This window comes from Mya arenaria, chromosome 14 (assembly GCF_026914265.1).
Source record: "Mya arenaria isolate MELC-2E11 chromosome 14, ASM2691426v1".
Classification (NCBI taxonomy): domain Eukaryota; kingdom Metazoa; phylum Mollusca; class Bivalvia; order Myida; family Myidae; genus Mya; species Mya arenaria.
In genome coordinates, this window is record NC_069135.1 from 54411369 (window position 1) to 54436700 (window position 25332).

At 34.2% G+C, this 25332-nt stretch overlaps 1 pseudogene; it reads right to left on the minus strand.

Annotated features, from left to right (window-relative positions):
* Positions 1-984: 984 nt before the first annotated feature.
* LOC128216560 (dual serine/threonine and tyrosine protein kinase-like) overlaps positions 985-25332 on the minus strand; it is a 50522-nt pseudogene continuing 26174 nt past the window's right edge.

Below are 25332 nucleotides of genomic sequence, written 5' to 3' on the forward strand. Positions count from 1 at the left end.
ATTGACCTTAGAATATGAAATAATATTGACCTTAGAATATGAAATAATATTGACCTAGGAATATGAAAGAATATTGACCTTAGAATATGAAAGAATATTGACCTTGGAATATGAAAAAAAATGATCTTGTATTATGAAAGAATAATGACCTTGGATTATGAAAGAATATTTATCTTGGATTATGAAAGAATATTTATCTTGGATTATGAAAGAATATTGATCTTGGATTTGAACAACGCCCATTATTTTAGTGAGTGTTCTTTATTGTAGAAAATCACACATCTGTAACAATTTGATACGTAAAACAAATAAATAGAGGGAGAATATTGGATATTCAGCTTATAATTACATAATCAAGAGAGTATAAATCATCCTGTATACACAAAGAATATAAAAACATTCAACAAATGTCTTGTTCGATATACTCTGGCGAAAAACAATGGAATCAAGTGGGTGAAATGAAAATGCATTTAAATACAATTAAAAACAGAAGTGGGCAAAAGCACACTTGTTTTTTCTATACAATTATTTATAATAATTTAATATATAATACAATTATCACTTTTAAGATATTAAAAATTAAAAACTGTTTCAGCCTTTCTGAAAGGCCAGAGACCTACATTTTGCCTGATTTGATGCGACAAAATTCTTATGGCATTTAAGTTTGTTATTTATTTTTTTTAAATATAGAACTATTGTTTCAACGGACATTTTTTCTCGATTTTTTCTTCTGAAAAAACAGGAGCAGTCCTTTAAAAATGTTTATAAACACTTAATTTTATTTTCTAAAAAAACAGGGATGGTAAAACCATTCAACAAATCATTTGGTGTGGCCTTATGAAGAAAAGAAAATATTTATCAGCATGTGGACTGTGTTAGCAATGGTATTGACTAAATCCGACCTATATATTCATATAAAAATATCATACTTTCTTGTGAGATTTGGTCTATAAATACACTAAAGCAAGTTGGATGCAACTTTCAGTGACATTGAGTCAATTGTTCAGAACTTGGTTTAAGTTAACAACATTGTTAACATCATCGTTGTTAACTTTCAAATCGGAATTCCTCTGGAGGTCTCACTGTAGGCTTATGCAGGCCTTCCAGCAGCCACTAACAAAAAAGTAGGAAAAAAGTAGGAGATTTTCTGACAGAAAAGAAGGAAAAAGTAGGAATATTTTTTACAAAAAAAGTAGGAAAAGTAGGAATATTTTTGGTTAAATATGTAATTATTAATAGCTATAAACTTACCTAGAGGAGATGTTTTTAATGCAAAATCATACCATTCTATATGCCACATTGAATATTTTAGTGAATGATGCTTGGTCGGTTTCTGTTGCTGAACTGTGTGTGTGTGAAAAGAGGATGCACGTCAAAGTGGAACATGTTGCCACACCTTTCAACAACAGAAACCAGCCAGTTTGACATCTTTTATTCATTTTCTGCAAATAAAACTAGCTCAAAGAACAAACTTTAATATTTTTGCGGACTTTATTTTCAAAAGAGTAGGAATAGTAGGAGTTTTTTAGAAAAAAGTAGGAAAAAGTTTGAAGCTGTTAAAAAGTAGGAAAAAGTAGGAAAAGTAGGAAAAAGTAGGAACGCTGGAAGGCCTGCTTATGTTCCCTAGTATTCCTTATATAACAAGATTTGAGACAATTGTTTTAAATGAACTTGCCTTTTATAAAATTAGGAGCCCAACATATTATTTTTCACTTTTAAAGCTGCACTCTCACAGATATACCATTTTTACAACTTTTTTATTTTTTGTCTTGGAAAGAGCATATTTTTGCGTAAATATCTGCAAACCAATGATAAAACATTGCTGACAAAAGATCAAATCGCAGATTTTCCTATTTCTGTTCAAAAATTAATGTTTTATGGCTTAAACCGTTACTAACGGCTTAAGAAATATGCATAAAACATCAATTTTTGAACTTACATATAAAAATCTGCAATCTTTTTTTTGTCAGCAATCTTATATAACTGGTTTCCATGGAATCTCGCAAAAATTGGCTCTTTCCAAGACAAGAAATAAATAAGTTGTCAAAATGTTCAATCTGTGAAGGTCATTCATCATGCTTTTAACTTCAACAAATTTCTGAACAAATGGCCCAATGACAGAAATAAGTGGCCTTAAAAGATTAATCCATATCTGTAACTACCTGATTATGATATGCATACAACAATACAAGTGTTTTTCTTCCCCATATCACCTGCCAAAATCACACACCTACATACAGGGCAGGGCCCGCCATATTTACTAACATTTGAGTCTGATTTTGAGACCTTAGACAGGCTCAAAAAAGCAAAATCTTTATTTTGTTGTAAACATGCTTTCATAGGTGCAAAGATGATAAAAGTGGTTGTACCTTTTACAAACAAAAATGTACAACATTCAAACAGACATCTTTTTTATAAACAATGTTATATAATAGATATTTGGAAATAATTAAGATTTCAGTTATCTGAGCCCGAGTCTCAAATTCAGACTTACGATGTTAGTGAAGATGGAACCAGGTTTATTGTGGCAATACCCTGATTTCTTTTTGAAGAAACAAAGAGTTATATTTCATTGGGAATGGTTAACAATGATTTGTACATAACATAACAAAGATTAGACATGAAAATATTTTATGCATATCTTCACTAAATATTATTATAACATTTCTGATGAGAAAACGTCTGTGACATCATCAAATAACACATCATCAAATAACATTAATAATATATGTCATGTGTTCCCGTTCCGGATAGAAAATTCCGACCCGAGGGCACCTGCGTTGCCAGGTAACGAGGCTTGCCGAGTTACCGGCTACGCAGCGTGCCCGAGTGTCGGATTTTTCTATCCGGAACGGACACACATGATAGATATTTTTTTCTAGCATACCTTTAATTACATTTTTTGTGAAGAAAATACATAAGAAAGCGCGTTTTTGTACATATCACCAAAAAGTGCGTGCGATGATGTTTAATGACATCATGACGCGCAGTAATTTGTATTACCTGCATACGTCAATATGTTCCTTCGATATCACGTCTTTTAAGGGTTATTTTGTTTTGTTTTAAGGAATATTTTTGTAAAGTTAATGTTAATGGAACTCATCAATTGAAATCTCATAACTATGGTGACATTTAGTGTTTAATAAAAGAAATTGAAAGTATTACGTCACAGCGCGTGACTCATCTGGCATGGGGGGATGCCAGATGGAGTTTTCCAGCACGGCTGAATTCACCGGAAATGCCTATCCGGTGTGCTAGAAAATATTATCCAACACAAGTTTAACATGCAGGCTTGCAAACATAGTGGTAAAATGGTAGATCCTATAAAACTAAAAAGCCTGCTGGTAAGCAAATAGAGTATTGCACAAAATCATTATCTTGCATTGTCACATGTATAGTACAAACATTACTGCATTCCAGCACATACAATGGCACTCAAGAACATACATTTCTATTCAAAAACATGCATTGCCACTCAAGAACATATATTACCATTCAAGAACATAAATTACCACTCAAGAACAAACAGTACCTTTCAAGAACATACATTATCACTCAAGAACAAACATTACCATTCAAGAACATACATTACCACTCAAAACATACATTGCCACTCAAGGACATACCTTGCTACTCAAGAACATACATTACCACTCAAAAACATACATTGACACTCAAGAACATACATTACCACTCAAAAACGTACATTGCCACTCAAGAACATTCATTACTACCCAAGAACATACATATGAACTCAAGAACATCATTTTATTAATAAGAACACACAATTACCACTCAAGAACATATACTACCACTCAGACTTTCATTCTCACTCTAGAACACACATATTTACTCCTCAAGTGAAGAACATACATATGACAATATTCTACAGTACCTCTTAAAAACTTCACTTCCATTCTAGATCAAACAGCTTCAATCTAGAACATGAAGTTCAATCAAGAAAAATACCTCATTACTTTAAAACAAGAACCTACATTCGATAACAATAATTACCATTAAAAACATATATATATAATATAATCACTCGAGATCAGTGCCACTCAAGAACTTTATTTAAACTCAAGAACACAAATCTTGATCCAAGAAGAACAAACATCAATACTCTAAAACAAGAACCTACATTATCACCCAATAACAATCTTCACTCAAGAACCAGAACATTAATCACCATTGAAAAATAAGAACCTTCATTCTCACCCAAGAACAATCTTCACTCAATAACAAGAACATTAATCACCACAGAGAAATTAGAACCTACATTATCACCCAAGAACAATCTTCACTCAAGAACAAGAACATTAATCACCACTGAAAAATAAGAACCTACATTATCACCCAAGAACAATCTTTACTCAAGAACAAGAACATTAATCACCACTGAAAAATAAGAACCTACATTATCACCCAAGAACAATCTTCACTCAAGAACAAGAACATTAATGACCACTGAAAAAAGAACCTTCCAACCCACATCATCAAGATCATTGATTTGTAACCACCCAAGAACAATTATTACCACTCAAGAACATACTTTTCCCTTTATTACAGCTCAATTACATGAATGGTTAATAATGGGATAATAATTATTTAGAACAGTTGGTGCATACATGTATATGTTTTTCAAAGTCATTGTTCATGCCATTTTTGAAATGTGCAATACTGATGAACTACAAGCATATTAGAACAAACCAACACTGGGTAAATTGTTTCGAACTTTGTTAAAGTTAACAATGTTGTCAATGTTTTCATCGTCAAAATGTTACAAACTACTTCTACTGATGAACTGGCATTCATCCGGGGTTGTTTTTGATGGAAAATAGCTGAGGAGTTTCGAATGCTTTGGTACCATGTGTGCCAAGTTTGATAACATATCTGGAGTCTGGTTTAAGAAAGATTTTAGGCGTAAAATCCGCTTAATGTCATATTTTTATTATTCTGCAACATTTTTGTATGAAATGAATTGTATTCTGTATTAAAGATGAAAACATAGCAGAAAGAAACAAATGCTAATAAGTCAATACCATCTGTGATGATACAACAGATTTAAGATTTTCACAGCTACTACTAAAAAGCATTTAACAATGTTGTTAATGTTCTCGTTGTGAACTTTCAAATCGTTTACTAGACTTGTGATCTGCTGTATTTCTAACAAGATTTGAGACAACTGTTTCAGCTGTACTTGTTCATATTTTAATTTGTGAGCAATTCATCATATTGTAAAAGTTTAAAAGTTAAAACAATGTGGCAATTCTTGTTGTTAACTTTATCGAAGTTCTGAACAATCGGCCCAAAGCTCTAAACATGAATGAAATGAAGAAAAGCACATTAATGTTAAATTCAGTGCATATTATTTAATAAAATATTGAATCTCATTATACATTATGTTATACATTGTCTATATTGCAATAATACCTTCCTTTAAAACATAACCCAATTAACAAAATTGTCACGTGTATTTAAAATTATGAGGTTATGGAGAACTAAAAATGAAAACAGGAGCACTGTAAATGGTTGCTTATGCTCGTTTCTTGTTTATACTCATTCAAAACTCAATCGTTATTGAAGCCAAAATTACCTGGGGCCATGGGAAGGGGCAGTGATTATGAACAGTCTCATGTCAGATTTAAGACTCAAGACTCCTTATGGCAGAACATCATTTCATTGTGATTTTCCTAGTATCAACACATTGATGGTGAATTTTGCTGAAATATATAACTTTTTGAATGTTTTACAATTATTTACTTATTTTTTGTAAAAGAAATGTAATAAATATGATTTTTTGTTCCTTCATAATAACGCTTTTTTAGTCTAGACTTTGACTTGAGACTGTTTGTAATCATGGTCCCTGGGCATTTGTGAATACGGGCCCAAGATGAGCCCTGAAATCGAGAGCTAATGACTTTTTTACAGCTGATATTTGCTTGCACACTTGCATCAAAATTAGAAAAAAAACCTACAAATTAGTATCAATTGCATCGGCTACAATTTCATATACCCCCACAGGGTGAAGGCAATTTTTTTCTTAGTATAGGGGTGGGTATCTTTTTTCACTAATTTGGACCCCAAAAGGGTGGTTATATAATTCAAAAGTGCCTTAATGTTTAAATGGAAGAACCCTAAGCCCTTTACCCTGCTTTGAACATGAAACCCTTAAATTATGAGACAAGTCTGTCACAAAGTCATTGATCATGGACAAAAATGGTTCCATAAAGGCACTTGGTTTTCCCATCTGCCTTGTTACTGTTAGATAGTCACTTCTTGTCCTTCAATTTATATTTAACATTCTTTTGGGTCAACGGTTTCGGTGGGGATTCTTTCGCTGTTTTCGTTGGTCCGCCTGGTTTGTTTCGATATCTGTCGTAGATGCCCTGAAAAAAAAATGACATGCCATATACAAAAGCACACAGAGCGGATTCAAAGTTCAAGCCAGGAAAGGTTAAAATACAATGAATTTTGATGAATGACCCTTGAGACCTTGACCTTTAACCTACTGACATGGATCTTGCACATGACACACTGACTTCTTATGGTGAACATACGTGCCAACAATTTTAAAATCAGCCAGAAAATGACCAAGCCACAGCTCCATAAAGCAAAGTACATGGGTGTTCTTATGAAAAACATTTTTGTACCAAGATATTATAAAGTCCCCATGAAACCCCCTGACAACCCCCAAATTATGGAATTTTGACCAATCATCATTAAGTGTGGCCATGACCTTCAACCCATATACTACATGGTTCACTGGACATGCTGTCTTGTTATGGTGAACATTTGGTGCAGAATTATTTTAAAATCAACTTATGCTTAGTTCAGTTACAGCCCATAGGCCAAATTACGAAGAACTTTGACCAATGACCCTTAAGTGTGGCCATGACCTTCAACTTATATATTATATGGTTCACTGGACATGCAGTCTTGTCATAGTAAAACATAGTCGCAAGTTATTTCAAAATCAACTTAAACATGGTTATGTTACAGTCTCTAAGTCAAATTACAAATAACTTTAACCAATGACCCTTAAATGTGGCCTTGAACTTTGACCTACAGAAGCTGGTCTTGCAGCAACACATAATCTTGTCATAGTGAACATTAGTGTCAAGTTATTTTAAAATCCCCTTATGCATGACCAAGTTACTGCCCAGAAAACGAATAGTTGAAGTCATCCCAATTGTCTGCCAGATCATAATTCTGTCCGCCCAAGGACATACCACAACCGTATAACCAAAGTTTTCAGACAACCTGGTTTATAATCAAAAGAAATTAAAATGGTATTGTGTAACCTGGAGTGTAGCATGCACTTCCCCGAGCAGCGGGCGTTTGGCTGGTTCACACTCCCAAGAATTCGACATCAGGTCCCAACATTCATCGTCGAACACGGGCAAGTGCTCTGGCCTTAAACCTGGAGAAGAAATCAATCAAGTTACGGCCAACCTTAAAAAAAATTTGCTGGCCATAGAACTTTGTAGTAGAATTGGATTTCCTCTTCTATGGTTGAATGGTGTCTTAAAGAAAGTATTTTTTTCAAACTAATAAACAAACATCCCAATTTTTAATGAAACATGCAATTTTCTCAATGACATACTTATTTCCACGGCAAGATTACTGGTTACCCTGGAGAAAACTGTGCAAATATTAATCAACAGCAATTGACTGTCACACTCTTAATAATATAATCCAAGTACATGAACTTTTGGTCCTTCAAGACTTGTTTTTAACATATAAATATTCTAGATATGGCGCTATGCGATGAAAAGGAGTGATGGATATGCATACAGATCGGCAAGGGTATCGCTATTTGACAATGAAGCGGCAACAATGTAAAAAAATGATGAAAGGTTGTCAAATATCTAAGGGTTTTTACGAACATGGAACTGATATTTGGGGGTGTTCCCGGAGACTCGTTAGAGCTAAATAGTTTTTAATGATAATCTTTCAAAGCTTTACATAATTCACACACATATGTACCATTTTTTACGTAATTCCAAAGCTGTTCCTTGTTGGCGCACTGTTCGAAATTCTGTGGCAGACGGACGCTTCCCGCGCAGATGTACCAAAACAGAATTCCAAATGCATAAACATCCACACTGCTGTCATATCTTCCCGAAAACAGCTCGGGTGCCATATGGATTGGAGTACCTAAATAAAGAATCTTTTTTACAGAACTGCATTTTTGTAGTTTTAGGAAAGAATCTATTTCATTTAAATAGATTTCATCATGGAAAGCATTATATCAATTATATATATCTCAAATATTGAAAGACTGCTAGTTAGATAAATATTCTAAACCCCTGCTTAAACATTAACTGTGTATATTGCTCCCACTAAAATACTCCTACTGACTGATACTCCCACTCACTAAAATACTCCCACTGAGTGATACTCCCACTAAAATACTCCCACTGAGTGATACTCCCACTAAAATACTCCCACTGAGTGATACTCCCACTGAGTAATACTCCCACTAAAATTCTCCCACTGAGTGATACTCCCACTAAAATACTCCCACTGAGTAAAACTCCCACTCCCACTTAAATACTCCCACTGACTGATACTCTCATTAATATACTCGCACTGAGTAATACTCCCACTCCCACTAAAATACTCCCATTGATGAATACTTCCACTCCCACTTAAATACTCCCACTGACTGATACTCCCACTAAAATACTCCCATTGATGAATACTTCCTCTCCCACTAAAATACTCCCACTGACTGATACTCCCACTTAAATACTCCCACTGAGTGATACTCCCACTCCCACTAAAATACTCCTGCCTAGCTGAAACCAAGATCCGCTTGTCTCCCCAGTTGTATAAAGTCAAAAGTAGGTGATACATACCATTACTTTATTAACAAAGAACTAGATAGCAGACATACTCACCCACAATACTCCCACTCATCATTGCCTCTGGCTTACAGAAACCAAGATCTGTGATTTTCCCACGATTGTCCTTATCCAACTGTAAAGAATTATAATTATTCCATGCTTAATTTCTAAACAATCAAACGTTAAATGTCTAACACAGTTTTTTATTCTTAAAACTCAAAACCAATGGACTCAATGTTAACACATTTTCAATAACCTTAAACATTATACACATGCCATTGATGTTTATGAATTCAGAAAAACTTTGTCATATAATACGGTGTATATCACGGTAACTAAAACCATAAAGTTAAAGAAATATTTTTGCCTAATATAAAATAGGTACTGGTTTGAATTCTACTTAAGACCAGATTAATCCATCATCAGCCAATTGAATGAAACTGGTTAAATTCTTTGGTACATTTAAAGTTGTCCAAAATGTTTATTGGTTGGCAAAATGTTATCCAATAATTACAATTAACAAAATTATTGATATAATTTAAATGTGCAAATTGGGTTAAAGATAACCCAGCCAATTGTATGAAAACAGTTCATTTTTTGGTTTGGTTAAATTTAGTTCAAATGGTTATAGATTGATCAATATTTATCCAATAATGACTTTTGACCAATTAAATTGCTTGGATGTGCAAACTTACCAAAAGATTAACTTTGGATAAGTTATCAGGTTTTATACAGTTGCCCTCTGTGATAGGTTACAGAGGTTTTAATCAATAGGCCCTCTGTGGCAAACCTATCCACATTACATACAATTGGCCCCCTGTGAATAATTACATCACCATTGTTTACAATAACTGTACGCTATTCCGTAAAACATATTATTTTTTGAGGACCAAATAATGACTGGTATCATATTTCTAATCCCATTTCAAAGATACTCAATTATCATTAAATTTCTTCTCACTCAAGCTATTTTAATCAAGAAGAACAAACCAGTCTATTCAGTCTAACTTTGAAGCACAGTCTGGATCTGTTGATTGCAGAGTTCATAATCTCCAGTTGTAGTTAATCTCTGACATCGCACAGATTCCGCTTTCTTAGGAATAATGAAATAAACCAGTCTATTCAGCTTTACCATAACATACAATTGGACCCTGTGAATAATTTATCCAGGTTTTTTACAATTTCCTGTGGATAAGGTATCCATGTTTTTGTACAATTTGCCCCCTGTGGCTAACTTAACCAGGTTTTATACAATTGAGGCCCGGTGGATAAGTTATCCAGGTTTTTGTACAAGTGGCTTCCCTGTTGCTAATTAATCCAGCTTTTATACCATTGACCCCCTGTGGATAAGTTATCCAGGTTTTTGTACAATTGGCTCCCCTGTTGCTAATTTATCCAGGTTATATACCAATGGCCCCCTGTGGATAATTTATCCAGGTTTTTTTACAATTGACTCCCTGTAGATAACTTATCCAGGTTTTATACAATTGACCCCCTGTAGATAACTTATCCAGGTGTTATACCATCAGTCCTCTGTGGATAACTTATCCAGGTGTTATACAATTCCCCACCTGTGGTTTACTTATCCTGGTTTAACACAATTGGTTAATAGGGGATAATGGTTCTATACAATTGGCCCACCTGTGGCCAACTTATCCATGTTTTATACCATTGGCCCGCCTCAGGTCAACTTATCCATGTTTTATACCATTGGCCCACCTAAGGCCAACTTATCCATGTTTTATACCATTGGCCCGCCTCAGGTCAACTTATCCATGTTTTAAACCATTGGCCCGCCTCAGGTCAACTTATCCATGTTTTATACCATTGGCCCGCCTCAGGTCAACTTATCCATGTTTTATACCATTGGCCCGCCTCAGGTCAACTTATCCATGTTTTATACCATTGGCCCGCCTCAGGTCAACTTATCCATGTTTTATACCATTGGCCCGCCTAAGGCCAACTTATCCATGTTTTACACAATTGACCCCCTGTGGCCAACTTATCCAGGTTTTACACAATTGATTAACAGGGGTTAACTTATCCCACTTTTATACAATTGGCTTCCTATGGCTAACTTATCCAGGTTTTATACCATTGGCCCTCTGTGGATAACTTATCCTGGTTTTTGTACAATTGTCCCCCTGTGGATAACTTATCCAGGTTTTATACAATTGGCTGCATAATTGGTTAACAATATAAGGTTGACTTACTAGGACATTTTTCAGTTTAATATCTCTGTGAACAAGGCCCTGACCATGAAGAAACCGTATCCCCTCGACCACATCGATAGAAACCTGTAATCTGAAATATGGAAAATTGTTGATGATCATTACCTCCACAGAACTCATTTTCGCTGACATCATCACATTTGAAAACATCACCATTGTTTACAATAACTGTACGCTATTCCGTAAAACATATTATTTTTTGAGGACCAAATAATGACTGGTATCATATTTCTAATCCCATTTCAAAGATACTCAATTATCATTAAATTTCTTCTCACTCAAGCTATTTTAATCAAGAAGAACAAACCAGTCTATTCAGTCTAACTTTGAAGCACAGTCTGGATCCTGTTGATTGCAGAGTTCATAATCTCCAGTTGTAGTTAATCTCTGACATCGCACAGATACCGCTTTCTTAGGAATAATGAAATAAACCAGTCTATTCAGCTTTACCTTGAAACTCTGTCAAGATTTTATATTTTGCAAAAAAATTATATGCATACAGTTCTCTGTAGACAATCCATAATGAGTAAATAATGCTAGGATACCACTTTCTGAAGAATAATGAGATAAACCAGTCTATCCAGTCTTACATTGAGACCTAGTCCAGAATTTGGTTGATTGCCAAGTACAGATCCCTCTGTAAACAATCCATGATGAGAAAAACTGCTTCGATACTGCTTTCCTAGGAATAATTAAGTAAACCAGTCTATCCAGTCTTACATTGAGACCCAGTCAAGATTTTGTTTGATAGCCGAGTACAGATCCCTCTGTAAACAATCCATGATGACAAATACTGCTTCGATACTGCTTTACTAGGAATAATTAAGTAAACCAGTCTATCCAGGCTTACCTTGAGACCCAGTCCAGATTTTGTTTGATTACCGAGTACAGATCTTTCTCTAGTAGATCCATGATAGGCAAAAATGCTTGGGTACCACTTTAGTAGAAATAATTAAATAAACCAGTCTATCCAGGCTTACCTTGAGACCCAGTCCAGATTTTGTTTGATTACCGAGTACAGATCTTTCTGTAGTAGATCCATGATAGGCAAAACTGCTTGGGTACCACTTTAGTAGAAATAATTAAATAAACCAGTCTATCCAGGCTTACCTTGAGACCCAGTCCAGATTTTGTTTGATTGCCGAGTACAGATCTCTCTGTAGTCGATCCATGATGAGCAATACAGCGGGAGTACCACTTCCGTAGCTGTAGTCGATCACAGAGCCACGTAACATAACAACTCTGTCATGGTCGGGGATATTCCTGAAAATATTTCAAACCAATAAATTAATTGTCAACTTTCATCTCAAAGAATATGAGTGAGCTAGGACGACTCTTTACCTCTTGGGAACTTCGTCAAGCTCTGTAAATCATTGAGTCACACCACGTTACAACTTATGTATGATTAGGGATGTTCCTAAATCTATGTCTGAAAACAATAATAATTATTATCAGCATAATTTTCATTGAATGTAAATCAGCTAGGATGCCTCATATACAGCTCGAGTACTTCTTCCGTAGCTGTTTGAGTTGAGAAGAGAGCCACATAACAGTGTACACCTCTGTCATGGTCAGGATTATTCCTTAAACAAATTGGTACGATCTCTACTTTATAAATGTCACTGACAGTAAGGTCTGTTTTTCATTTGTTCATGATGAGTATACCATGCACTCTCACACTTTTAGGGATTTAAAATTATTTTGTCTATTTTTATTTCCATGTAAAAGGCATACTGTGAAATCATTTATATTGACAGGCGTGAAATTTCATGGTTTTTTCGAAAAAAGGACAATTTCGTGGGTACTTAATTTCGTGGATTTTCATTTTTTGAAAAAAATAAAATCTAAACTGGAATCCTGAATCTTCTGTAAATTCACCAATTTCAGAATAAAGGTCAAATTTTCGTTGGGATCTTAAATTCATGGATAAGCCAACCCACGAAATCCACGAAAATTAATGCCTCACGAATATTAATAGTTTATTTGAAAGAAAGGGAAAGGTTACTTATTTCACAAACAAATGAATGGAATACCAATGTTGTTTTTCTTAAAAGGGGTATAACTAAATTATTCTACAAAAACGGACGAGTCTATGAACGGATTGGCCAATGAGCGGACGAGCTAATAATGCATAAAGAGAAACTTCTTACTTTGTGTAGAAGAACTCAAGAGCAAGATCATTCCAGTGTTTCTCGTCCGGGGGAACAACCGACTTTATGGCACAGGGGGTGTAACTTGCCCATGAGTCACAAGAGTAGACAACTCCGTATTGACCACGGCCGATTTCTCGCCCCATCTGCGGCATACCTGAAAAGAATCATGACAGGAACAATGACAAAGTTATAGATTCGTAAATTTTGATGAACAAGAGGGCCCTGAAGGCCCTGTATGGCTCACCTGTTCCAATAAAGATCATCAAGAATAACATTCTGATCAAGTTCCATGAACATATAGTCATAAATGTGGCCTCTAGAGTGTTAACATGCTTTTCCTATTATTTGGCCTGGTGACCTAGTTTTTGACCGCACATGACCCAGATTCGAACTTGGCCTAGAGCTAATCAATATAAACATTCTGACTAAGTTTCATAAACATGCAGTCATAAATGTGACCTCTAAAGTGCTAACAAGCATTTCCTTTAATTTGACCTAGTGACTTAGTTTTTAACCCCAGATGACCCAATATCGAACTAGTCCAAGATTTTATTGAGGGTAACATTCTGACCAAGTTTCATTTAGATTGTGCCCAAATTGTGACCTCTATAGTGTTAACAGTCAATTTGTTGACGGACGACGATGACGGACGACGGATACAGGGCGATCACATTAGCTCACCTTGAGCACTTCATGCTCAGGTGAGCTAAAAACTATACAATTTATAACAAAACAAAGTACAAAAAGGCAGTACTAATTTTCTTGGAAGACTAATCATTTTGAATTTAATATTCATTCTTTACTACTCTGTGTATGTCAAGAATTAGTGAAGTTAAAGTTTCTGGAAGCTAAAAAGGACACTGAACTTAAAGCAACTGGGGCCGATTTCTCGAAACTACTTAAAATTGTTTCAAGTCGTCTAATCGTAGCTCACCATTTTTGTTCTTCTAAATTTTGTGAAATGTTTGCCTCTGTAAGGGTATTTTGACTGTATATTTAAGAGATCTTTCTGATTATCACAAAAAAGTAAGTTTTAAAGTTTTATTTATCAAAATCAGAAGTACAAAATTTGCTTATCAACATAATATTATAAAGCTACTTATGTCTGTGAAATTTAAGAACTTTCGAAAAATCAGGGCCTGTGAAATAAATGGACTTAAAATAATAACTCTGCGACCACATTAATTTTAATAAATAGATTGTTAAGAACAAACACCTTGATTTCATAATGAAAAAAAATAAAAATAAATAAAAATGAGGCCTAATAAACGATTTTAAGTGGGTACTTTAGTGAGTTGGCAGGAAAACACCAAACACGCTAATAATCGATCGTAGCCTTACCATAAAGTATGACATCTTTTAGCGAGGTGCTTTCAAGCGCAACCTTGGCAACTCTCGGTGCATGCACTTTCCGTAGTTTCAACCGCTCCTCTTCGATCTTAGTAAGTCGTCCCGAGTGCTTCATTTCCAGTTGCTTGAGTGCTGTCAGAAAGGCATCGTGGGATTTGTTAAGACGATCTTTGATCTGGGATGATATGCTCTTTGCTAATCTGAAAATGTAATTTTTTTAACGGTTTAAGAAAAATGCATAAAACATCCATTTTTTAACTTAAATATTAAATCTGCGATCTAATTTTTTATCAGCAGTGTTATATAACTGGTTTCCATGGATTTACGCAAAAATTGGCTTATTAAAAGACAAAAAAAAAGTTGTCAAATTATGTTCAATCTGTGAGAGTGCAGCTTTAAATACATTTACGTACAATTTGAAGGAAGAATCTACCTAAAACATCTTTCCAAATCAAGAATCTACCAAAAGATTTCAGGAGAATTTTTTTTTTAAAATGTTATAGTTGGACATAAAAACTTAGAATAGGTCAGGAAAACAGAAAAAATAATTTCATTTTGCTATGCCTTAGGAATGACATCATCATCTCTTACAATGTAATACTTGCCTACTTACTATTTATTTCCTTTTTCAATACAAAAGAAAAGATTTTCCCATTCAATCCTCAGACTGTAAAATGCTTGGACAGAAACGCGCCTATCTGTCTGTCTCTCTGTCTGTAGGCCTCTCAGCCACAAGGTTCAGGTTAAAAGGCTACTTAGCAGAAATATTAAACTTCTTAATTTTCATGTATTCCTACATTTTCAGAACCCATGCTTTTTTCTGCTTTTACAGAATATTTCATGGGGAAAATAGGCTAGCGATCTTTGAATTTAATAACACTTTTTAGAAAAACCCGCCTATTTGTATGTGCAAGTAAAGTCACTTTGTAAATTTAGTCATGGGCTAAAATTTCAAAATAGTGAAAAATATCAAATTGATATTTTCAATGTTTGAAACAATGAAATATCAATTTTATTTCACTGATAAATCTCTAAAAATCACTGGAAAGCATAATTATAATAAAACTTTTATAATAATTGTTATCAACTTTATTATAAAAGGTCTGTGGCTTTTAACCTGGTTGAGCCAAGACCCAGGCCAACCCCTCGTTGGCAACCTTTTTCTTCCGGTCATTGTCAATCCACTCTAGCTCTACGGGATCATTATATTATAATTACTATCATGTCTCCATGTCTTCATTTAACGGTAAAGCAGTTTTGATAAGGGTGGAGTTTGTTTGTAGTTTTTTTTTATTTTTTATGTAGGGTTAGGTTTTTTTTGGTGTTAGTGTTTGTGTTATATATGTGATGTTAGTAAGTTAGGCCTTTGCCTTGTGACCCTAAACAGGGTTTATTTTTGAATTTTCGACTATTAATTAGGTGAGTCCCTGTATTTTTCATTGTATTAATCAAACCTTGTTGCACTTAAACACTGGCCAACCTCTTGGTGTAAACACTAGTAGGTACAGTTTTCCTCAGATAATGACTGATCTTTGAAGATAAACATGTATCCTCCTAGCAGCAGGGAATAAGTAGATATGGCATAAATTTTAATGACAAATGAGTTTGTGACCTTGACCTTTAACTCTATGACCTCAAAATCAATAGGGGTCATCTACTGGTCGCCCCCAACCTAAATGTCAAGTTCGTAGGCCATGGGCTGAGGCAATGTCAGCTTATCACAAAGACACGCTTTTTGCTTCAAGGTCACTAAGACCTAAACCTTTGACCTGATGACTCTACTGGTAAGACCCAACCTCCATGTCATGTTTGATGAACATAGGTCTAGGCATTGTTGAGTTATCACTTGGGCAAGCTTTAAAATCCTTTTACCATTAAAGGTCTCTTTGACCTTGACCTTTGGCCGGAAGACCCCTCAAATCAATAGCGGTCATCTACTAGTCAGGCCCAACGTTCATGTCAAGATTGATGACCATAGTTCCAGGAATTGTAGAGTTTGCATCCAAGGTCACTGTAACCTTTGACCAGATGACCCCTAAAATCATTAGGAGTTATCTACTGGTCGGGCCCAACCTCCAAGTCAAGTTTGAGGGCCATGGGTGCAGGCATTGTCAAGTTATCAATCGGACAACCTTTTAGCATTCAAGGTCACCTTGACCTTGACCTTTGACCTGATGATCCCTAAAATAAGTAGAGGTCATTTCCTGGTCAGGTTCAGTCTTCATGTCAAGTTAGATGACCATAGGTCTAGGCATTGTTGAGTTATTACTTGGACAAGCTTTGATAACCTTTTACTTTCAAAGGTGACCTTTCAACCGATGAACCCTAAAATAAAAAGGGTCGCCTACTGGTCAGGCCCAACCTTCATGTCAAGTTTGATGACCATACGTCCAGGAATTATCGAGTTATCACTCGGACAAGCCTTGGTCTACCGACGGACCGTCTGACTGACCGACATGTGCAAAGCAATAAACCCCCTCTTCTTCAAAGGGGGGCATAATATTTATTATAACCATAGCCTCATAGACATACCTGGTAGCACTTAGACTGGCCAACATCTCGGCAGCAACTTTTTTCTTCCAATCATCATCAATACGGGGACTCTGGCTCCACGGCATACCCTGGACAATCTGATGGAAAGTGAAAATAGTTTAGTGTTCATACATCAAACACATGAATTATACTAACACACTCAGCTAACATGTTGTTTTTTTCTTATTATACTTCAAACACATGAATTATATTTATAAACTGTTAACATGAAAATCGTTTAGTTTTAATTATATCTGAAACACACAACTTTTACAAACAATCATATGGGAATCTTTGCATTTTTAGTGTGCTTCAAAACACTAGATTATACTAACAAACTGTTCTCATGGAAATTTTTTAGTTTTTATCATTCCTGAAACACATGAATTAGACTAATCAACTGTTAACATGGAAATCTTTTTGTTTCTTTTATACCTCAAACACATTAATTATACTAACAATCAGTTAACAACATCTCGCAACAATTAAAATCTATGATGAAGAAAATAATTTTATCATTGTGTTCTCTATAAAGTTTAGCCAATATTCAAATATTTTTTTCCATATCAAATTTCTATTCCTGACAATCATGTTTTTCATTTTTATATATTTATATAAAAAAAATACAGAAACAAGCTCAGTAGCCAATATGTTCATAATAAATATATATCAATTTATTTAAAATATGAACATTAACCTTAAAATGAATATTTTTTTATTATTATGAACCTGAGTGAAGAAATGATTATGCAATAGACAATTGTTAAGCAAGTTTTGAAAGTACACGTATAATATCAATTGAAAACATAGAACCTCATATTAAGATATAAGAGATATATATTTAGTTACAGTAGTAATTCTTATATATAAATAAATAATCTCCAAAACAAGAAGCTTATGTTTTAATCTCGGGGAAACAAACGATGGACCCATTTATTGTTCAGAACTTTGTCAAAGTTAACAATTATGTTAAAGGTGCTATTAATTAAAAGACACCAGATGATACAATAAATTTATTGCAAGATAAAAAAGACAAATTGTCAAAAACTTAAAAATTGACATCGTTGTGTACAACGCATTGAATCTTACTTTCTGATGTATCACATCACTTAAAACACAAACATTCATGGATCTTTCGCAGTTTTTGAGCATAAACAAAATTCAATTCGAAATTTACTATGGTTGTCTACCATGTAAATCCCAGTAAGTTTAAAAATAGCATCAGTATATTTATCTGTACTCATAAACAGATATAAATTAAACTTGAAAACCAGTATACGCTTTTTTAAATGGGAAAACACAGATGAGACAGCAATTTTTAACATAAGATTTTTGCTTTTTTTTATTTTAACCATGTAATTTAAAAAGTGACATTTCATTGACCCCTTCTAGCTGGCATTGACAATTCTAGGCTTGATTTGAGGAAATACGGCATTTGCCGATTTTCGGACAATCTGGTGTCTTGCCGCTTTAATGTCATCCTTGTTAACTTTCAAATCTGTATAAATCTGGAAAATTCACAGATACATTTATGATCCGCAGGAAGATTAACAAGATTTGAGACAATTGTTAAACCGTATTTGTTTTAATTATATATATATGAACACATCATAAAATATTTCACATTAAAAAAATAAGGACTATGTCGTTTATCACATTGTTAACCATTGTTAACTTTAACAAATTTCTGAGCAATAAATTATTGGGCCTATGTTGTTGTTTTTTTCAAGAAAATGTAATGCTTAAGGGTTTGTTTTTATAAACAACTATTATTTACTATGAATTGGTACACAGAAAGTCATGCATATATTTCCATAACATTTAAAAGATGATTTATAAGTTTATGCACTCTCTGTACATTGTAAATTTAATTACCATATAGTAATTTATTTTGAAAGGTGCACAAATTAAAGGTTGATGCCCCAAAAAATATTTTTGATATTTTTAAATTAATGAATTATCATGTTTAACTCATTCACTGACTTTAATGATCTGACATCAAAAACATGCATATGATTTATTAGTTACAGATAAAAAATAATAGTAATACATTTTGGTGTTTTTTTCAACTGTGGAATTTGTGGCCACATAGCTGAATAAATATAAACAAAAATAAAAAATGGTTCATATTTTTTTATATGTACCTAAATGATATGCGTTTTTTTTTTAATTTGATCTTTTATGTAAGACCAATGAGTTCAACATGATAATGCATTTATTTCAAAGTTTGTTTGATTTTTTGAACACCCTATTATGTGCCCCTTTAAGCAGAAAAAATGCATCAAGTGCATACATATAACCAGATTATATTATTTTCTTCTAAGAAAATGCAAGGCTCTGTAAATATTTGTAAACGTTCCAAGAAGGCGCCGCAGCAAATGCACAGCGCAGTATTTTTAAACATGCCCATCGGCTTCAATATTTATGGTGTACCATTAGGACTTGTATTTTAGTCTCCGCAAAGTTTATAATGTAAATTGATATAAATAGTGCTAAAAAATTAATACAATTATTAATCTCTCACATTAGTGAGGTATTGTGTTGCCAGTGTGTGTATACCACGTGATAAATTACATCATAAACGTCGCAAGGCAATACTTTGGTTTGAATAATGCACCAGTCAATTGTCACCATGCCCCCCCCCCCCAGGTCCGGGGGTACACCGTGGATAGCGGGGGAAATGGGCTGTGTTTTTACTTTTCAGGTGGTCCTGCAGTGTCGGGTGAATGTGGTGGTTTTGTCTTTGCGCCAAAAATAGCAGGGAATGGTCCTTACCTAGAGTCCCTGGGGTACGGGGCATTAGGCAGGGATTTTACCAGCAGTTCGTCCCCTGTTTACACAGGCTTGGCTTGCCCGGAAGACTAAGTCCCCGCTATTCCCCGGACCTGGGGGGGGGGGGGGGGGTTAAAATTGACTGGTGCATATAAAGACAAAATAAGCTTCCCTTTATCTTTATCATTTAATATGAAATGAAGGGCAGACAATGCCACTTAAAGAGCCCCGCCATTGGCTTATTACCAGAGTTTGATGAGGTGATTAGTTTCCTCAAACACTTCGACAAACCTGTTTCCAGATTAATGTTTTGACAGTGATCCATCAGGCAGTGGTTTTGTGCAAAGGTTCGTTTAGGAAAAACTTAACGCTCAATCAAACTTTGGTAAAGGACCAAAGTCAGTGCTCTGTGAGTGGCGTAGACTGTGCAGTGTATGATTTAAAATGGTGAAGTTATCTTTATTTAAAGCAAAATATTGCCTTGGAAGAAAACATTTATGACGAAATGTATCACCTGGTATACACAGACTGCGTTGTGGAGTATTGGGAGGAAACGCTTAGACCTCGCTAAACTCACTGTTAAAAGACTTGTCCCAAAGAGTACACCATATCTTTCAAACTGATTACCTTCCTCATTTTACGTCGTATTGACTGTCTGCAAGTGTTTTCCATTTCTAATTCAAGCCTATAGGCTGTGATTATCATCTGATGGAGCAAAGCAGGTTAATATATTTGGATTACCTCGGCCATTTTCTATGAACAACAACCTCAGAAGTATTTTGACTTCTTTACATTTTACTACGCTCCAAGTAAAACAGCATACGCTCCAAGTCAAACCACATAGAAATTTCAATTTAGAAGTTAAACATAATGACTTTACTCTTGAGACTCTTCCTTATTTATACAATAATAGAATAATGGCTTGCGATTGATTCAAACTGAGTCATACAAAATACACTATACACAGAATGAATACTATTATTTAAAATTTTATAAACTTCTTCTACTGATGTACCTGCATTTTTTTAATAATAAGCTTGTTTTGGATAGAAAATGGCCGAGGTGTTCCGAATGCAGGTTAATTTAGAAATATTCTTCCACATTTACTTGAAGCTTTGAAAAATAAATGATGAGTAACAATTGTTTTCCGAAGTTGTAATCCCAAGCAAAGCATACAAACATCATACACAGTATATAATAACTGTGGAAGCTGTTTGTTCATTAATCATAGTAGGTATACACTGAGCCCATATTCATTCACATTTTGAGTCTCTGTTCAATATCATTTTAAGTCTCTGTTCAATAACATTTTGAGTCTCTGTTCAATAATTTTGAGTCTCAGTTCATACACAGTTTGAGTCTCAGTTCATTCATATTTTGAGTCTCAGTTCATTCACATAGGTAATAGGTCTCAGTTCATTTACATTTTGAGTCTCAGTTCTTTCATATTTTGAGTCTCAGTTCATTAACATTTTGAGTCTCAGTTCATAAATGTTTTAAGTCTCAGTTTATGATCATTTTGAGTCTCAGTTCTTTCACATTTTGAGTCTCAGTTCATTAACATTTTGAGTCTCAGTTCATAAATGTTTTAAGTCTCAGTTTGAGGATGAGACTCAGGAAAGTAAATTTCAAAATGTTAACTGTATCTTATATATAATAGTTCTTAACAAAAAGGGTGTATTATTATATTAACAAAATGTTATTTTAAAAATATGCAGCAATTTTTACAATTATTGCCCTTCAAGTAACAATTTTATAAGTCATTAAAATTTGCAATTAAGAGTCTCAATACTCTAAATCAAGACAAGAAGAAGAAGGTCTTAATCCTGGCAAGATTTAAAGCGCCATGATTGCCTGTTTTACGCCTAGTACTTTTTCCACCATTTTGGGTCTCACTTTCTGATTGGGAATCAATTTTTGACTCAATTTGGGAATTTCATTTTTCTTTAATAATGAACAAAATTGTTAAATATACAAAACAAATATATAGACACAATTTAAACATAAAGGTTGATACAAGTTTGTTTCTTTCAAAATACACCAACTCAACTTCTCGGTACTGTTGAAATTAGTGTACTTAATAAGAACCTTTCTGGGTTAATGATGACTTACATAAAATGAAATGAATGTTTTGTGAAAGAATGATTGTCCAAGTTGTAAGGCATGGATGGGTTACCTGTACCCACAGGCAGGGGTACGTTTTGACGGGAACCCGCTGGCTAGGGTACATTTTGGTGGGAACCTGCCGGCAGGGGTATATTTTGGTAGGTAAACCCGCCAGCTGGGTACATTTTTGAGGGGTCACCTGGGAATAATATGAGTACCCGGAACCCAACAAATACAGCAATACCATCTAAATGATTTGTGATTTTGGGTCTGTAACGTTAGCTATTTCACCTGCTGCTTGTTGAAATTATAAAGCTATTTCTTTAATCCATGTACTTTTTCATAGATGACATAACCACCACCACTCTGTCACAAAGACAGAGCTCATATGAACAGAAATGACACAAGATAAAAAGACATCCGAACCATTTTTGTTTCAGACAACATGGTTTTTGTTATATGACATGATTATTCTGCTGAATGTATGTATATAATTAATAGCCCATATCCAGGTAACCATGGGCAGTTGATGATCAGGGACCCGGTACCAAATTTTTTACCCCTCCATGCCCTCACTTGGAACTAAGTAGAAAGTGGAAGTCGATTGCAGATAGTTTAAAGACTGTTAAAAGTTGGGATGCATGCCTGGACAGAAAAGAATAACGATTTTGTCTCATTAAGTTTGAGGTCGTTTTTGGCTGTTTTAAGCAGGCTTTAAGCTGTACATAGCCAAGATTGTCCAAAGCTTTGATCATTCGATGCACATTCAATCACCTTATATATCCATCCATATCGAGTAGCCTGCACATTTACCATTGATACAGTTTCAATCATATTATTTCCATTTCAAAGTGACGTACATTTTAGCTCAATTAATATCAAATACCAAAGCTCATAATTATATATATTTGAATATGCTCAAATCTAGCAGACCTACATGATTTTTTTCTTATGAATCTCAGATATCTAATACATATACCATATTTTTCAAAATAAACGCACCCTGCAATGTCATTTTTATGAACGTGATTAAAAAAAATTCTCCAAAATTGGTGTTGTGTAACTTAAAATTGGTGTTATTTAACCTAAGAGTTGTACACAAGCGTATAAATTAAATGTCAACAAAATGACCGACTGATATATCATCTAACAGCCAAATGAGCTAAAACAAGGTTTTTAATCATGAAAACTTTTCTTATTATGTTGTTTGATAATACCAAAAAACAGTCCCCCTGAACATCTATTAGGGAATGTACGTCTATGTAGAAAAATACAGAATTTTATGCATTCAGTGTTAGTCTACAGCTAATTAATGTCATATATGATTCTTGATTAAATGAAAATACATTATTTCTATAAAACTTTTATTATTGTGCGTTCATTATTGCACATGCTTATTGATAAGTTAAAGCACAACAGGCATTCCCTGACTGCAAAACAACATCACCAGGCTGCCCAGTCACATGACTTGATCACATGACCAGGTCACATGGTATTACCTGCTTCATTCTTTGGAGGAGTAAATGGATGAAAGTAGAACTTGATCGGACTGTTATCTCAACTTGGTACGCAGCATTGAGTATCTGAAATTGATTACATTCATGCTCCATGCAAAGAAGGTTATGTAAAAATACAAATGATATTTACAATGTTGGATAATCATATTCAAGTGACTCGCTCATGTTTTTGGACCAATAATTAGTTTTTCCGATAATGCATCTGAAAACACTTATTTAATAATTATCTTACTCTACGGTATTGAAATTGCAGAAAAAATATTTTGGTTTTAGTGGGGTTTGAACCATTGCCAGTAAAGTCAAGAAATAATTAGAAAACAGCCTGCTAGTCCACACAGCCACCAGAATTTTACAAAAGTGGTGGATATGTAAAACTGTTAAGAATACATTGATAACATCACGTGATAATGTCAATCAACCAATCACTCAACACCACAGCCGTAATTAAATTTCAATGGCGTTATATACGCTAATGAAAATTATGGTCTTCAAAGACGATATTCGAGCAAATATCAACATTTGCTGAAAGGTTCAATTTTTTGGTATTTTTGTTTTAGCACTCTTTGTGATTTGCCACACTTTATTTTGTAAAAAGAAAGAACATTTTAAAAACCATGAGCGAGTCACATTAAAGACATTAAAAGAACAGGGAGCCGTTTCACAAGTTTACTGCAATTTTTAAAAGATACATCAGGAAACACAATCTTACAGAAAAGTGCCTTAATATTAAAATCAGAAACAAACAATTTATTTTTTTGTGCCTGAATAAAAAAAAATCCAGTAGTTCTCAAGACATGAACAGTGGTAATGATACAAATGTGAAAGTACTTGAACTTTAACCAAAGAAGAATATTTAAAAAAGACAATCATAAACAATGAAAGTCCTTCTTTTAAAGCTGCACTCTCACAGATTGACTGTTTTGTCAAAACGATCAATCTGAGAGAGCTGTGCAGCTTTAAATAGCATCTACGGCCAAAACAGTGTTCTAGTTGTAAGGTTCTGGTTGTAAGTTGAGATTATAATCTTAATGTCCAGGGGCGGGTTCAGGAATCAGCGTTAAAGGGGACATAACTAATAGGGGTGCAAACTTTTGACACCCATTTTAACCCTATTACCATAATTTATATGGATTAAAATGTTTCAAGGAGGGTGGGGGGGGGGTAATTACTCCCCATAGAAATGTTTAACAATCCAAATGGTGCATTTTGACGGTATTTTATTACTTTTATTCTCAAATATCAACATATAAAAAAAAAAAATGGGGGGGGGGGGAAGTGGGCGCAGGGTAATATTTTGCACTTTTTCAAGTGGTGGAATAATGAATGGAAAACCCCATTTAACAACAAGGTCATATTGTTTTGTTTCCTTAATCATGGTTTTAACTAATTAATTACTAGCTTAAGTGTAGTACTTATAAATATTTCACAAAATAACAAAACTATGACATATTAAAGCTGCACTCTTACAGAATGAACGTTTTGCCATTTTTTTTAATTTTTGTCTAGGAACAAGCAAATTGTAGCAAAAATTAATGGAAACTTAAGTTATATAAGACTGCTGAAAAAAGTAGATCACAGATTTTTATATTTTAGTTCAAAAATTGATGTTTTATGCATTTTTATTTAATTTTCGAATGGAAATATGAAAATCTACAATCTGACTTTTTGTCAGCAATCTTATATCATTGGTTTGCAGATATTTACGCAAAAATTTGCTCTTTCCAAGACAAAAAAAGTTGTAAAATGGTATATCTGTGAGAGTGCAGCTTTAAGTTAATTTCTCTTTACCATTTAAATTTCATTCTTTTTTTCAGCTCAT